The sequence below is a fragment of the Anser cygnoides genome, chromosome 5 (genome assembly GCF_040182565.1).
Source record: "Anser cygnoides isolate HZ-2024a breed goose chromosome 5, Taihu_goose_T2T_genome, whole genome shotgun sequence".
In the NCBI taxonomy this organism is placed as follows: Eukaryota; Metazoa; Chordata; class Aves; order Anseriformes; family Anatidae; genus Anser; species Anser cygnoides.
Window position 1 is genome coordinate 41,700,529 of NC_089877.1, and position 14,771 is coordinate 41,715,299.

The window sequence follows — 14,771 nt, forward strand, 5'->3', positions numbered from 1 at the left end:
CTGATCCGGCGTGGGCTGCCCACAGGCGGCAGCTCTTCAAGAACAGCTCCAGGTATGGGTCCGTACCACGGGGTCCATCCCTCAGGAGCGAACTGCTCCAACCTGGATCCCCCACGGGCAGCAGCTCCTGCCAGGTCACCTGCTCCTGCGTGGTCTCCTCTCCACGGGCTACAGGTCCGGCCCGGAATCTGCTCCGGCAGGGGTCTTCCGCAGGCCGCAGTCTCTGTTGGTGCGGGTCCACCTGCTCCACCGTGGTCTCCTCCACGGGCTGCAGGGTGGAACCCTGCTCCACCGTGGTACTCCATGGGCTGCAGGGGGACAGCCTGCTTCACCATGGTCCTCACCACAGGCCGCAGGGGACTTCTGCTCCAACGCCTGGAGCACCTCTCCCCCTCCTTCTTCACTGACCTTGGCGCCTGCAAGGCTGTTCCTCACTCCTCTCACTCTCCCAGCTGCTGTGTGGCGCAGCATTTTTTTTCCCCCTGTCTTAAATATGCTCTCACAGAGGTGCAAAACAACATCACTTATTGGCTCAGCTCTGGTCAGCGGTGGGGCCCTTACCAAACATGGGGCAGCTTCTAGATCCTTCTCACAGAAGCCACCCCTGTGGCCCCCTGCTACCAAAACCTTGCCACGTAAACCCACTACGAGATAATATATCTACCCATGGAGATGGAAACACTTTAGAGACAATGCTAGCAATTCCTTGTTTTGTCTGTTTTCCTCCTGAATACTTAATGACAAGAAACTGCAGCTAGGTGCAAGCTGCTTTTAACCTCCATTTTCTGCCAATATTTTGGATAGCCTTTGCATTCTTATTTTCAAGATGAACACAGAGGACACAATAAAGAAGAAAAACAAACAAAAAAAATTTAAAAAATATGTCCTAGCTTCCCTTGTTCCATTTGGTCAATTCTTAATAATTAACAAGATTTTTTTAAATTTTCAAATAAAGTAGACTTACAAATGTGCTTTATGTCTTTTCAAGTAGAATGATTTAAATACCTTTTTGAGATCTATAGAAAACACAGTAATTGTCTGTCCCCAAAATACGTATCTATTAGTTACTTAATTTTTGCTTTGGGCAAACATTGCTAATTGCTTTTACGGTCCGGCTAGACACTCACATATACAGAAATTCTGTTTATCACAATTGTAAGAGCTAGCAAAGCAGCATTTCAAAATACGTGCAATAGAAAAACTGGATTAGGGCTAAACTGAATTCACACATTCATAACTGTGTTTAAGCAGACTATTACATTCAGTTTGTATTTCTTTTCTCATGCTATTCAGCAGAACTGAAACTAGGTCAAATATTGCCTATATTCTTACAATTATTATATTTCAAGAGCACAAACTGCTTAAGTAAAAATACATTAAATTTACTATATACAGCTGGGAGTGTAATTAAATTTGGGTGGCAGTAAGACTCGGCTTTATGGAAAGCAGGTTTTTATAACCAAACAATAACCTGTTGATTGAATTCTAGAGGAAATTAGAAATTTGATTAATCAAGACATATAAATGATGGTGCCACCGAAGTGTTTCAAGAGCTCTGCTGCCTGCTGGAGCTGTTGCCCCACGCTCGCTCCTCTCCACAGTGCACCAGGGTGGAGGCACCGAGTCATGAGTCTACGTGGGCAAGGACAGGGTGATCCCTGTGGTCTTCCAGCACTCCCAGCTGTGGAGATGCAGCTCAGTTTGCATCTGAAAGCTGTTACCATCTCATATTCAGATCTCTAATTCTTCACTGGATCCAGCCTTGAACGTACCCAAACTAAACAAACCATTCCTCTGGTCCAGTGATGGCTCTTGATGATGCACAAAGGTTACAGTTCCACAAATACCTGTCAGCTTGGTATCTGGAGCCACATATAGTTGATGATAGGTTTGGGAGAGGAGAGTTTGTTATATTGGAAGCCGTAAGTTATATTTACTACTGCCGTCTTTCTCAGGACTGCTGACAAGTCTTTGCCTAATACGCACCTGTAATCCTACAGCTTCATCTCTTTTCTCTTTCAAAATGGAGCTAATGTATTGGAGCTGAATAGAAACAAACCTTTATAAACACGATGAATAAAATAGAAGGAACAAAATAGTCTGTTGTGCTTCAGACCTCAGGCCGTGTCCCTAGAGAGGAGAATGCAATTCAATCTCTGAAAACATTTGCTCCCTTGCTTCTCTTTTCCACTGTCAGCAAGGGCACAATGTGACCTGTTTGTGATGGCCTGTCCACCAGGTAATTGGCAGGTACTACCCGCTCATTTCACACAGGCCATGAGTTTAATTTCCTAGGCTACATTTGAACCAGCCATTTAGAAATAACAGGTTAGCCACCAGTGCCCTGGGCAGTCCTGTCTCATCAGAGGAATTCATACCAAACAGAAACAGCAAACACTACATGCCAATGCCAAAGGCTTTCTGCAGCAGGGAATAGAGATGGGAGCTGTTTGTTTGCTGGATCTGCCTGTACACCTGCTGTTTTCTCCTGCAGCTGCACCCAAGAGTCCTGCAAAATATTTTAAAAGTACTGGGTCTACTAGATCTCCAGAAAGCAGCTCTCCCTCTGGTTTTCAATGTTCTTTTGGTTCCATTTTAGGCAAATAAGAAAACACCCTTTCATTAAGTGCTGTCATAGGGCTTTTCCTGAAGAATTCCTTTTTTTAATGAGAGGATTAGCTGCTCACACACCAGTCAACCTGTGAGGCAGTTAAAATTCTATATATAAAGAAGACTTTACTGTGTGAATGGGACTGCTTTATGACTAATTGATGTCTAAGTCCTAATGTAGCTGTTTTGCTCAATAGTAAAAGCTTTATTTAGCTATAGTCATTCCTTAGACTCCTGCCTGTAAGATCTGAGACTCTGAAGATACAATGGCTTCCTTTAATTGCAATTTTAGTGAGAGCAATTAGTTATTTTGTTTCGTTGTGTGACCATGTCTGCCTTATAATAATAGGTATGCTTTGATTAAAGAGTAATGAGCAAATTTATAAAACTACTTTTTTTTTTCTTTTATGGTGGATTATTTCTTGCATTTTTACATGGTAAATTAAAACTATTCTTTTTGTGAGTAACCAGAAAATATGTCAGCCATATTCAGGCACATGCTTTACACCTGCTAGGGCTTAAGGGGGTACATTTTCGTTACAAGTAGGATTGCAAAGAGGTATAGTATCCTTTTTTTACTAAGAACTGTATTTTGCTTTACCGAAGTAGAGGAGATGGATGGTGCAGTAACAGATCTGCCTGGCTGTGAAGGGGACAAGTAAAGTGATTGCATTACACTGTGATGTGTAGGTTAGGAGTAAAGTAGCTCAACTGGCTGGTGACATTTCCGATAACCAAAGGGGATACAGGAAAATGTCTGGAAATTGTTGTTTGCCCATTCTGCCACAAACCTGGAAATGGTATTTAAAGGCAGAAGCAGCTTTTATTTTGTCTAAAGGGTTGCCTCATCCCTGTGAACTTGCTCCTTCTCCTTCATCCTAACCAACATCCCAACTGGATCCACACATCTTCCTGTTGAATTTACTGTGATCAAAGTCAAAACATATTCCTTGTCTTTCAGTGCTCTGCCAAGAGATAGGTAATAATTTAAATGCCCCAGTGGAAAGAGGTATTTTGAACAAGTGAGGATCACAGTTGTTTGACAGCACACTTCCAACATTATCCTCCCTTCCTCACTCACTGCTTCATGAAATTGATAATTGTGTTTAAGAAGTGGTTGACCAAATAATAAGACAGCCTTACATTTCACATTTAAGTGGTGTTTAAGCAAAATATTTTCTCACAATAGGTTATATTCTTTAAGAAAATGCTTAAGTTAAAAAAACAGATACTCTTGAAGTCAGTGAGAACTGTCTCATTTCATCAGTTTGCCAAGATTTCTCATGGATTTCACTGCATTCAGTTAAATAACTTGCAACAGGGAGTAAAAATGCCAGGTGAAATCTGGCATGCCTTTGTAACTTTTTCAGGAAACAGGACGAGAAGTGAAAATAAAATTTTCTATCCTATTTCAACAACTTCCACGACCGTAAAAATGTAATTATTCATCTCTAAGAAGGACTATACAGATAACAAGGTTCACTTATACAGTTTGGAAAAGATAACCCAGCAGGGGTCATGCGAGTTCCTGTCTACTGTAATAACAATTTCCAGTGACATTATCACGTAGCTAAGAGACTTTAAAAAATAAGTAATAATGTTTAACTGCTGTTATGAACACAGTGATATATGTGTTACATTGATGATGTGGACATAAAATTTAACTAATCGTGATCTGCTGAAGTGGCATTTAACAGATGGAATGCGTTGACAAAAACAAACAAACAAAAAAGATGTGACTGTAGTGTTACCCAATATTCATATGTTACCCTTAAAGCCTGTTTCAGTTTTGATGTTCATGTTTCTATTAGAAATTATGCAAGAAAATAATGTATTCTGTTAACACTTCCACGAGTTATTAAAAAAAAAAATCCAATACTGTAATTAGCTAGGGGAAATGAACTCCAGAACTCTCAAATTAAACACTTTAAATCTTTTCCAAAAATACTGTAGTCTATAAATATTTTTTATTCTCACTCTAGCCTTCCTTTTGTTGATTGGATAATTCAAACTCATTCTGTCCCAACCTCCGAAGTCTTCAGATCTGCTATATTATGTAGCAGGGTCTGATTGCCCCTTTTGAGGTTCATATTGAGCACACATTGGTGTGAAGGGGGCCACAGGAACTGCAAAGAGGGTATAACCATGTCTTCTAGTTTGTGGTTAACGGTGTCATAAGTAGTAACAGCACTGAAATGGGTCATGGCATGATCAACCTTCCATGCATCATCTTCTCTTTTCTCTGTACCTTGAATAACAGCCAGCAGAGGCCAAGGCTTTGATTTGGTGTTCTAGTGGCTCACATGAAGTGTCTACATACTGCAGAATCCTTTTCAATTTCAATTGATTCAAGCTTTCAATTGTGTTCATGTGTGCGTACATGTATTTAGATGTTTGTATGTAAAATGTGCATATAAATATATATGAAAATAAAGACATTTTAAGTACTTGTGATTTCAAGGAGTTTTTTTAAGTGCAAACTGGTATGAAGTTTGTCATCTTTGTCTTCATAACTCTATAAGGAGTTTAGAAGAGGGGGGCAGGAATGCAAATATGACTCCTATCATTGATCTCATAATGTCTGACACCACCTCTGTGATACCCAAGCAGTGTGGTGTTAAAATAAGGCTGAGAGTATAGTGAAGGGTTAAGTTGAAGGAATGGGGAGATGCTGCACAGAATAAAATGAGTAGGCAGGATAAAAGTAGAGAATAGGGAAGGAATTAAAAGAAAAGACAGGAGATTTAATATCGCTCATTAGTGTGGAAGCACTAGGAGAAGCAGAGGGAGCCAAGGGGCCGTATCCATGCACGTGTGCTGGTATGTGATATGATGGTGACCTTAGGCGTGTTTGCACAGCTGGGCAGCCCCCAGAACAGTCTGATTCCAGGCAATGCAGCGCTGTCAACATGGGGTCAAGATAAGAACAACGACAGATAAAATAAAAGATAGTTACCCTGTAAGGATTGCGTACAGTTCCTCAACCATATTCCTATAGGCAGCTGTGGGAGACACACTATGGACTGAGGGGCCGTCAAAGCCTTAAAGCAATTTTGTGGCTCAAAGGCAATCCTCAAAAAGCATTATTGTCAGAATGATCTTGACGTCTTCTTTATGCCATTTCCTTTCTGGTCCATAGGGATGTTATCAGCAGGCTTTGTAAGTCATAGGTTTCAAAAGTCTGGGAAAATGTTGTGTGCAGTTCTGATGTCCTCACATCCTATTTAAAAAAAAAAAAAAAAAAAAAGAGGGAAGAATGAGCCATTAATTCAAATTCACCTATATCCTATTATAGGTTTCTAATCTTGTAACAAGTTTTACCAAGCTAAAAACATTTTGGAAAATTAATGAATTTTTATTTGAAGTGAGAAAACCCATACTTTTAGTATCTTCTTGTAGAACTGCAATTATCTAACAGGCTTTTGGGACTGGCAGATTATTTGGAATGAAACAAACTTTCCTAGGGAAATAAAGTAAAATAGAAGGAAATCTAGTGGTAAAGAGGTGATTTCACTTCCTGGCATTTTGCCTAGACTGACCATTTAAGAGAGAGTCTTGAAGTATTTGCTTGAAAATAGGCAAGGAATACAAGCTAGTAAGAATAAATTCAAGAGAGAGCAGCTGTGAAATGGAGAGGCAGCAGATGCTTGTCTACACAAGCAGTTAATTCAGACTGAAAAAAATAAAAGGAAGGAAGAGTATTCTGAGCCTAGTGAATTAATTGTTGTGGAGGTCATAAGAGGTAAGCATGCCTTTTATAGAAATATCTATTGCCATTCGTTTTGTGAGACTGGACAGTCTAAAAAGGTTTTAGTTCACTTTACTGATGCATTTTCCCCTTTTCCCTTTATAAATAATCCCCTTTCTTGAAGCATTTCCTTCTCCAGAAGGTCTAATGTTTCAAATGTACCTCATTGTTTGCTTGCAAAAGATAGAAGCAGAGACTTTAAATTACTTGTGTCCTATAGATGGAGAAGATTTCAGAAGAACTTGCTGTACAGCATGATGTTTTTTTGTTTGTTTGTTTTCCTGTTTAAAAAGACAAGCAGTGCTGTTCTTTGTACTTGTATTTCAAATGTGTGCAGGGATACTTATTCTAGCTGTCTTAAACGGCTCTATACTCATAAAATGGTACCTAGGATCTCAAAATTTTACGTGACATAAAAATCACAAGGAAGTTATTGTTATACTCTGGAAGGAGTGAATTTTGAAAAGAGATAGGCTCAAGAAACAAAATTGGCATTTGCCTTTGGACTTTCCATGCTCCAGGATGTGGAGTGTTCAGAACTGGGGTGTTAATCCATGTCTACTTAAAGCAGGAAAATTAAAATTATACTTTAAGTAAAGAAGTGTTTACTTGCCAGAAATGGCTAAGGTCTAAGTGATGGATGAGTCATAGCTGTATTTCTTTCATGCTGCAATTAAGATCCTAGCAGTAGTGACAGTCTTTCACAATTTAAATTAAATAAATAAAACATCTCTGTTATGACATTATGAGAATGTTGTTTTCAAAAAAAAAAAAAAAAACTTTTTAAAGTTAAAGTCTATAAATGCTGGGAACCAAAGACCAACTGTTTCCACAAAGAATAAAACAAGCTTATGCTTAGCAAACCCAGTTCAGAAGACACAGTCACATATTCTATACATAGAATCATACAATCATTAAGGTTGGAAAAGACCTCCAAGATCATCTAGTCCAACCAGCCCCCTACCACCAATGTCACCCACTAAACCATGTCCCTAAGCACCAGGCCCAACCTTTCCTTAAACACCCCCAGGGACAGTGACTCCAACACCTCCTTGGGCAACCCCTTCCAATGCCTGACTACTCTTTCTGAGAATAAATGTCTCCTCATTTCCAACCTGAACCTCCCCCAGCACAACTTGAGGCCATTTCCTTGAGTCCTATCATTAGTTATCTGGGAGAAGAGGCCGACTCCCAGCTCCCCACACCTTCTTTTCAGGTAGCTGCAGAGAGCAATAAGGTCTCCCCTGAGACTGCTCTTCTCCAGACTAAACAACCCCAGTTCCCTCAGCCACTCCTCACAGTACTTGTGTTCCAGGCCCTTCACCACATTCATAGCCCTTCTCTGGACACGTTCCAGGGCCTTGATGTCCTTCCTGTAGTGAGGGGCCCAAAGCTGAACACAGTACTTGAGGTGCAGCCTCACCAGAGCAGAGTACAGGGGTCGATCACCTCCTTGCTCCTGCTGGCTACACTATTTCTGATACAAGCCCGGATGCCATTGGCCTTCTTGGCCACCTGGGCACAGTGCTGGCTGGCTTATGTTCAGGTGAGCAACAATTAGCACCCCCAGATTCTTTTCCTCTGCACAGCTTTCCAGCCACTCTGCCCCAGGCCTGTAGCACTGCATGGGGTTGTTGTGGCCAAAGAGCAGGACCCAGCACTTAGCCATGTTGAACCTCATCCCATTGGCCTCTGCCCATTGATCCAACCTGTCCAGGTCCCTCTGCATGGCCTTCCTACCCTCCAGCAGATTGACACTACCCCCAACTTGGTGTCGTCTGCAAACTTACTGAGGGTGCACTCAATTCCCTCATCCAAGTCATCAATAAAGATATTAAAGAGAATCAGCCCCAACACCAACCCCTGGGGAACACCACTGGTGACCAGTCGCCAGCTGGATTTCACTTCATTCACCACTACACTCTGGGCCTGGCCATCCAGCCAGTTTTTAACCCAGCAAAGCATGTACCTATCCAATCCATGGGCTGCCAGCTTCTCCAGGAGAACATTAACAGCTATGTACCCACAAAGTAGACTTGATCTTGCAATTTTCATCCACAAGCAAGTTTTGTTGTTATGATTATTATAATGTTATTTTTGTGTTTTGGTTGCGTCACAGGCCATGGATCCCTTTTATTTTCACAGGTCCTGTGAAAATATCTGCAAATTTAACCAATATTAACATCACAGAGCTGCAGACAACATGCAACCATTATGTGTCTCCATTAGAACTAGGCGTACTAGCTCCCACCTGAGTGTATAGCCAATCCATTGGGTTGTGTGCTGTTCCCTGTTGTGTGTGTGTGTAAAAGCAGCAGTGTACACGTGCGACCTGCAGATCCAGACTCTTTTGCCCATGTATGGACATTTGTTATTATTTGTCCCTATTATTCTGGGCATCATTGAGAAAAATATGTAACCTATTCATATGATAAAATAAAGCCCTAACTATTGTTTAGCTGAAAAAAAATAAAAATAAATCATATAACCATATTTAAAATAAATCATGAATAATAACCTATGAGAACAAACAGTAGCCTCACTTCCTGGCTTCATTTAGAGTAATGCCAGCCACAGGCTGCCCTTGAAGATTATTTGTGTGCATGGGTTTTCCCTAAAGGGAGGGTCTGTCATCACTGCTCTGCTAGTTTCAGACCTCAACCACCATATACTTTGTCAAATGCTATGTGGTACAAAAGCCCAGTCACAGCAATTTGTTCCTCAGCTTAATTTTAATTTTAATAAATTAATTTTAATTTAATTATTGACTGTAGTATAAGATGGGGGAGAGGTTAGAATCTGCAGTTTATTTTAGCCAGCGATGGACAGTACAGGCAGACCAAATTCCCTGAGTGGTGTGCTCATAATCAGTAACATTTTTTGAGGTAAGGCAAGCAGTAGCATTGCCGTCTCTCTAGCTGCCCATTACTCAGGGCGACAGCCTGCAATCCAGCTGCATCACTTGGCACTTGGTTCAAAGGGCCTTGGTTTAATACTAGTTGAATAGGAAAGGTCAATAAGAGGTTAGAAACAATTGAATATTAATAAATAAAAAAGGAATGGGAGCTACAAATGTTTGACCCATCCCTGCTGATCCGATATCGATCTTAACTGGAAAAGAAATGTCAAACCGTTCCCCACCCAGAGATCTAGAAATTATTCTGATGTCTGTCAGTAAAAGATAAGGATCAGACCAAGAATAAATTAGCAGAGTGACAGAGAATAAAGCATAAACAAACTAAGAACAATAGTTACTGTGTGTCATCTACAAATACCATGTGCTTATTTGACAGAGCACATCCTGCTTATGTCTGCTCCTGCAGGACAGTGTGGGCATGCCATAGAGACTTGTCCTGGGTAGGGAGGTCAGGCATGAGGAGACTGCTTAGTGATGAGGTTGCAGGCTCTTGGAACTGCAACTGTGGCCTCACATGGAGGGAAGATTGGAGGCAACGGGTTTTTCTCTACACAGAATTTCCATCCTATTCCTTTCCATTCTGACTGTGTAGTGTCCATCCTGCATATTTTACCCTGAGAGCACCCAAATGTATCTACAAAGGACTTTAGGCATCAATCTACCATTTCTAGTTCAAGAGTGGATCTTCAAAACCTCCATTGTGCTGTGATTAGCCATCCAGAGACAATTCCCCAACACTCCCCTTTTCCTACCTGTAAAGCAATCTACATTTTTCCCACTAGACCCCCATGTACACCTTGACATCAAAGTTAAGAACTGTCCCTCCTGTATTATTCTTATCCTCTGATCACAGGTGAATCGAACAGCCAGTCACACGAAGTGCATGAAGTCTTGCACAGAATGCAGTTGGATGGTAGAAAGGCACATCAGGGAAATCCTGTGGCCTGAATATTAAGGCATTTTTCACAACAAAGCAGAGTTCTGCTGCAGTGATTATTTCTGTATTTTAAATCCAGTGGTAACATTTTTTTTCAGAAGAGACTGATATAGAAACCTACATAAGATTGCCTGATCTTTTCCAGAAGCATGGAGTTTTTGCTTTATATCCCTGCTCCACAATCTGACAGAGGAAGGATTTGAACTTTTATCTCTGACATTCAAGTAAGCATATTAATCACTAAGCTGTCGTGTTTTTTTTCTTTTTTTCTTTCTTTTTTTTTAATTTTTTTTAAGATAGACTGACTTCATATCGCTTTTCTGATTTACGGGAAGTATACTAACTGGGGATTTGGTCTCAGCAAAACTCCTTTCCTCCCTACTTCCAGACAGAAAGCCCTTAAGCATGCCTCCATCCTCAGCTGAGTTAGGAACATAGTGCATTTGACAGATTGCTCCTTTGAAGTCAATCCTAAACTGAGATGTGTCTGCTATATTCAGATTGCTTTACAAAGGAAAGAGCTCTCCACAAAACATCTAGAGAAACAGTGCTTTTTGCTGAAATGTTCTGTGTTTGCCTCTTGCCACTTCAGGATCAGGATGGTAATGTTTGCTGCTGTAAAGCCAGTAAGAATCATCCACTTTTAAATGTATTGGTTTTAGTCTTAGCCGATCTTTGCACCAATGTATGAAAAAGGGATTTTTTATTCTTTACAGTTTAAATATTCCCCCCCCCCCCCCCCAAAAAGGGGGTGGGGGAGGAGGAGAAGAAATCACTTTCTTCAGTAATTCCCCAAGACTTTATATTTCATTTTAATAAAATTTAGGGGAATGAATACACTTAATCTCAGCTAAAATCTCAACATTATATTTTAATAAAGATGCTGAAATAATTATGACTTCAAGTTACTGCTCACAATTGGTAACATTTCCAGGGGAAACAGGAAGGGGGCTGGGTCAGTATTTTTAATTTAGCCAATTCTTTGGTGGAAGACAGACAAGGGAGACAGCCAGAAGAGATAAAGCTTCCAGTTCTGAATCCCCCCTGCCAGAACAGCCATATTAGTCACTACAGAGAGAATTTATCGTGTCCTTCTGACACTGTAAAGATTAGCTTCCTGGTTTAATTATAATTGGTTGTACAACATATACAGTATATATATATACATGTATATATATATTTATTTTTTTTAATGTGAGGGGAATCTCCCATGCTTATGAGAAAAGTCTGTAAGAGGCACTGTTTTCTCCCAGGCAAATAAGTAAAACAGGATTAAGAAATCTTAGAAAAATTTAAATTACTTTTTTTTTTTTTTTTAGGTCAAGCAAGTGTTACATGAAACATCTCTCCTTGAAAAGTAGGCTTTATGTAGACATCCAGCTTTAGACTTTAAGTTTAAACTTGTATAATCACACATATTAACTGCATGTGAATATGCAATGCCAGTTCAAAGAGGTACTTAACTACATTCATTGCTGATATGCTGGATTTATGGCAACTGGAAGAGAGGACCATGAAACCTTGCTCTCCCAGTTCCCAGAGGGGCTGAAATGTTTCTACTGTTCAGTAGTCCTGTATGCTTGTCACCATTAAGGTTCCCCCTAATTTATTAGTCTGTGTGTGACAAATGACCTCTTGAATACAAATGTGGGACTTGCAGCCTTAGATCACATGGGCCCAGTAATGGGACAGGAAAACAAATGTCTGTAAGACCTTTTTGTGCTTTTGGCGTTCTGAGTCTCACTCAGTCTGTGGTATAACTTTCTATAGATTCATGGCATCTTTACATCATGCTACGAAGTAAGAAAGTTATTTTGCAGTGCAAAATGTGTTCCAGGCCAGGGTAGCGTAGCTGCATCACTGGCTGAAACCTCTTATACAAAAGGAGCGGACTGAAAATGGACCTTCCCAATCCTCCCAATCCACTCTTAATTTTGAATTCTGCCATTTCACTCACGGGAGGGCAGAGCGGTGAGGGGAGGTAGGAGAAAGGCCCAGGGACTGCTGGGAATCATCCCTTACATGGCCAAGAGCAGTTGTGCACCTCCTGCTCGGGAGGAGACGCCTCAGGGGAGGAAGCCTGCCAGGCTGGATCTATCCCTGTGCTCCAGGCCTAGCCAGAAGACGTGGAGGTGGCAGATGGAGGTGGGTCGCAGGGCCTCTGCTGCTAGCCAGAGAGCACCAGAGCTGCAGGGGGACAGCAACACGTCTCATCTTCCCCATCCTGGTCTGTGTGCCTGCAAGTTAAGGCATTTGCAGATGGATTTACAGGAAGCCTGAATGTGTGTTGGCCTGAGAAGTTACCACCCTCCATACACAGCCTCCCCTTTCCCCACTGCCCAGGGGCAATAACTTCAGAGGGAGGGCCAAGACAACTCAAGAGGTTCTGGTCATTCCCCTGGTACACCCAGACGTTTCATCTCTTGCCTTTCTTGGACATTGCACTGTTAAATGAACACTGAACCTGGCGGTGTGTATAACTCTGCCTGTCATGGGCTGCTTACTTCTGTGGCTCCTTTGCGAGACACAGTGACCCCCTCGGGAGGTGGAAGTGCCATGCCATGCCTGTGTCGAGCTGCAACATGTAATGTGCAAACATCCTCAAAAGTCATTCACATTTGCAGGAATAAAACTCAATTGCTCCTGTGCTGACAGAAAGTAAATTCAAAAGTGTGGGTAAAATGGCATCATTTTGATATCTGAATGGGAACGACAAATATTTTGCAGCTGTCTCATATTTTCTAAGGTGACCTATTCGACTCCAACTTGTACTCTGCAGTGTGTTTTATAGATTATCCCTAGTGCACATAAACAATAGATCCCCTGCCTGAATGCACAAGGTCTCCCTGCACGGAATTTGTGCCATTTAAAGCAACTTTCTGTGCCTGAAAAACAGGGAAAGGGGCTGAGTGAGCAGGGATCATGGCAAAACAGCGAAAGACATGCTTGAAAGCTGAACTAAAGTGGTCTACCCAAGTGTGTACACAAAAGAACAACTGTATAAATGTGCATACTTGGAAAACAAAATCCTTACTTCCATTTATAGCAGTGTGAATTTTTCCACTAGATTCGGAAAGGCTAGAATACCATTTAAAGCACATCAGAAAGCAAAAATTAATAGTTTCTGGAGAAAACATTGAAATGGGAATGTCAAAAATATTTTTCTTAGAAGGGAGAAAACAGCATTTCTATTTTAGAAGAATGCATTAAAAAATATCTATCTCACTCTGGCATTGTCTTGTTACTATACAGAGCAGAAGTGAAAAATGGCTATTACCCAGCAAAGAAGAAGTAGGTTACTGAAATTACTGGGGAATTAGTGTTTCAGCACTTGCAAGACTAATTCTGCTTTCTGCTTTTAAGATAAAAGGATTTGATGTAGTATTGTAGCATAACAGGGAACTTTCCTATTATCTTTAGTTTATAAGCTGGTGTAGATTATAAGCATTTAAAAAAAAAAAAGTACACAACCTGGTGGGAGGCTGGTACAGATTATTGATGATAGGATATGACTCTCCTCTGCTTCTTTGTCCTTAACACATTGCTTTTTAAGTTGAATAGTCTCAGGATGCCACTCCTATGTCTAGGCAAGGAGTCCAGACTAATTCTCATTCCTGCAATCATCTGCCTGATAATAGCTAAAGACTTGTTGACCATGGGCCAACGTGCACTGTAGTTACCAGTGTTGTACACGTTTTGCAGAAGAAGCAAGCAGCTATTTTTCCAGCACTATCTGCCTGCCACATACCTTCAAAAGGAAAGTATAAAAAAAAAGGAGACAGGCAAAAACTGAATTTATTGTCTTGATTTTATATGGATAAGTCCTAGGCAGCACTGAAAAGCAATGAAATCAAGCACAAAGAAAGGTTCATCGTGTAAGCTGTTTATTTTGTTCTTTGTTTGCAATTCTTGTGAATACAAAATTGAAACACTAAGCAGCTGTCACCTCCTGTTTGTGCCTTAGAACAAAAGCCCAACAAAACCCAGAGTTTTGCATGGTTCTCTAACAAAACCATAATTCAAGACTGTTCAACTCACTCCTTTCCCAAAATATTGTAGCAAAGTAGGCAAATTCTACTTCCAGGCTTTCTGTTGGCTTTGTAGATCAGGTATACTGATAACACCATATCTCCTCTTTCTGTAGCACAGTCTGAAATCCCTAACTAAATCCTCCTGGGCAAACATCAGCATTCTCCTTGAAAAACAAATTCTATCACAACAGTGTTCTCCATTTTTCATTCTATTTATTGTTTCATTTTTAATTTTAAAAAATACTTTAAAATAATCTTGACAAAGACTGAGAATAACACATTAGCATTGATAGTTTGGAATAAAATCCCTGAATAAGTAGAGAAGGATCCTGACATCCTCATTTTACTTCTGAATTTATCCTAAAGAATACTGCACGGTGGTACACAAACAAAAACAAGAACACATTTAACTTTAACTGATATCTATTTCTTGTACTAACTAAAGAAATAAACTATTTGGTTCAGCTGAAGAAATGAATAGTTAAGTGAGTGCAAGTGTATGGTTAAACCTTTGGGGAAATTCTTTTG

The 14,771-nt window shown here is 40.6% G+C and overlaps 1 long non-coding RNA gene across 1 annotated transcript in view; it reads left to right on the forward strand.

Moving 5' to 3' along the window:
- Window positions 1-5,842: 5,842 nt before the first annotated feature.
- The window catches only part of LOC125182318 (uncharacterized), a 36,580-nt gene continuing 27,651 nt past the window's right edge, over window positions 5,843-14,771 (forward strand). Inside the window, exons 1-2 of the long non-coding RNA XR_007161805.2 lie at window positions 5,843-6,352; window positions 10,358-10,436. This is a non-coding gene — a long non-coding RNA (uncharacterized lncRNA). The remainder of the gene's footprint in view (window positions 6,353-10,357; window positions 10,437-14,771) is intronic.